Below are 3,207 nucleotides of genomic sequence, written 5' to 3'. Positions count from 1 at the left end.
AAAGCAATTCCACTAAAGTCAGGGGCAAGACAAGGTTGCCCACTCTCTCAATATCTCTTCAGTATAGTAGTAGACATTCTAACTATAGCAATAAGATGACTAAAGGAGATTAAAGAGATACAAATAGGAAATAAAGAATTTAAAGTATTGCTATTTGCAGATGATATGATAGTATACATAAGTGACTCCAAAAATTTCACCCTACAACTGCTGCAGTTGATAAACTCCTTCAAAAAAGTAGCTGGATACAAGATTAAATAAAAAACATCAGTAGCCCTCCTGTATACAAATGACAGACAGGTTGAGAAAGAAACCACACTCTTCAGAATAGCCACAAATAATATAAAGTTTCTAGGAGGTAACTCTAACCAAGAAAGTCAAAGACCTGTATGACTTCAAGTCTCTCAAGAAAGAAATTGAAGAAGACAGTAGAAGGTGGAAAGAGTTCCCATGTTTATGGACAGAAGAATTAACATAGTAAAAATGGCCATCTTAAAAAAGGCAATCTACAGATTCAATGCAATCCTCATCAAAATACCAACACAATTTTTCACAGACCTTGAAAGAACAATTCTAAACTTCACATGGAAAAACAAAAATCTCACAATAATGAAAACAGTCCTATGCAACTTCAGGAGTTATCGCCATACCTGACCTCAAGCTATACTACAGAGCAATAATAATAAAAAACTGCATGGTACTGGTATAGAAATAGGCTCGTTGATCAATAGAATTGAATTGAAGTCCCAGAAATAAATCTACACACCTATGCACACTTGATTTTTTACAAAGGAGCCAAAACCATACAATGGAAAAAAGACATCTTCAACAAGTGGTGTTGGTCTAACTGGATGTCTAAATGTAGAAAAATGCAAATAGACCCATATCTATCACCCTGCACAAAACGCAAGTCCATTGGATCAAAGACCTCAACATAAACCAGACACACTAAATCTGTTAGAAGAAAAAGTGGGGAAGAGCCTTGAACTCTTGGCAGAGGAGACAACTTCCTGAAAGGAATACCAACAGCACAGGCTTTAAGATCTTCAATTAATAAATGGGACCTCTTGAAAAGGAAAAGCCTCTGTAAAGCAAAGAACACTACCAATAGAACAAAATGGCAGATTGGAAAAAGATCTTCACCAATCCTACATATGACAAAGGGCTAATATGCAGAATATATAAAGAACTCGAGAAATTAAGCACCAACAAATCAAATATTCCAATTGAAAATGGTATACAGGGCCAAACAGAGAATTATCAACAGAGGAATCTCAAATGGTAGACAAGTGCTTAAAAAAGTCATTAGGAAAATGCAAATCAAAATGACTTCGAGATTCCATCTTATAGCTGTCAGAATGGCTAAGATTAAAAACTCAAGTGACAGCACATGTTGGAGAGGATGTGGAGAAAGGGGAACCCTCCTCTATTGCTGGTGGGAATGCAAATTTGTACAGCCACTTTGGAAATCAATCTGGCGCTTTCTCAGACAATTAGGGATAGTGCTACCTCAAGACCCAGTCCAGGGCATATATCAAAAATATGCTCCACCATACAACAAAAACATTTGCTCACCATGTTCATAGCAGCTTTATGGTAATAGCCAGAAACTGGAAATAACCTAAATGTCCTTCAACCAAAGAATGGATAAAGAAACTGTGGTACATTTATACAATAGAATACTACTCAACCATTAAAAACAAGGAAATCATGAAATTTGCAGGCAAATGGTGGGAATTAGAAAAGATCACTGAGTGAAATAACAAAGACTCAGAAAGACATACATGGTATTTACTCATAAGCGGATTTTAGTCATATAATCCACAGGATAGACGTACTACAACGTTCAGGCCCCAAGAAGATAAGCCCGATGGGCATCTTAGGCTTCATGTCAGCCCAATAGTTAGGAGAGGATATCTCTGACATGGATTAAGTTGCCTGCTTTTTGATTGCTTCCTCCTGATGGGACTTCCCTACCAGACCACAAGGGAGGAAGACAAACTCAGTCCTATGAATAGATGAGTTGGTGTGTCTGGGTAGGAGGGCTCCCTATTCTGAAGAATAGGGAAGAGGGGACGGAGGGTGGGAATTGGAGGAGAGGAAAGAGGAGCCTATGACCAAGATGTAAATTGAATTAATTAATTAAAAAAGAATTTATTAATTAGACACCATGTTTTATCTTTTGAATAGTTCCTCATTTCTATAAATTTTAAGTCAAAATGCAAATACTGATGTATACTTTTGACTTCTCTCTCTCTCAGTGTGTGTGGGGGGGTGTTAGATAGAGGTACAGAAGAATATTAGTATTTTCTTTTATCACTCTTCTTATATCGCATTGAGATGAGTTTTTAATTGGACCTCAAGCTTGGCTGGCAGCCAGGAAATCCTGGTGATTTCTCTGTCTTTGCTCTCCACTTTGCTGAGGTTGGAGGCGAACACATGGCTACCTCTGGGTCCTAGGGACTTGAGCTCAGGTTTTCATGCTGGTACTGCAAGTGCTCTTACCCACTGAGCCATGTCCTCAGAACTCTCTTTTGACTAATTTCTCCCCACACATAAGGCTGTGACTAGAGAATCAAGTTTCAAAAGCAACCATAAAAAAACTGATCATCAGAGTATTTATGCATACTGATTCCCAGGGGACTCATTCTGTCATAATGCCCTCCATCCTTGTGCAAAGAACTTTGAACCTCCAGTGGCCTCGGCCACTTAATCTATTCAATCTGGAGATAAAATGTTTGGCGCACTCTTTATAAGTAATTATTTTTCTTAGGAAGATGAGCTGTTATTTCAAAGCCACTCTCTGTGTGGGCAGAGGACTATTGGTAGAGCCATTTGAAGAGCAAAATATTTCTCAACAAAAGAAAAACATTCCTGACTTTTCAAAAGGATTTTTTTTTTTATTTAGAAAACAATCATTGTCAGTCATTTGAAAGGAAATGGTACTTTATTTGAAGTTGGTAGCATTTTTTTTTAATCTTGAAAAATGGCCACCAAGTGCAAAGAGAAGCATAAAAAGGGAGTTGTTTTAACAAGTCCATTGCTTTTGATTAATTATGTCAGTTGCTTCAAATTTAATTTCACAGCTTTAATTGCTTTCTTGCCTCCCCGGCTCTGTTGCACTGTCCAGTTCCCACACTGTTTTTAACAACATTTTCCAAGCTGAGTTGGATATTTCTGTTTTCAAGAACAGCAGCAAAGGACATT

The sequence above is a fragment of the Psammomys obesus genome, unplaced genomic scaffold (assembly GCF_907164565.1).
Source record: "Psammomys obesus unplaced genomic scaffold, mPsaObe1.curated_primary_1811, whole genome shotgun sequence".
Taxonomy (NCBI): domain Eukaryota; kingdom Metazoa; phylum Chordata; class Mammalia; order Rodentia; family Muridae; genus Psammomys; species Psammomys obesus.
The sequence above is the reverse complement of the archived record's forward strand: the minus strand, read 5'-3'. Positions refer to the sequence as shown.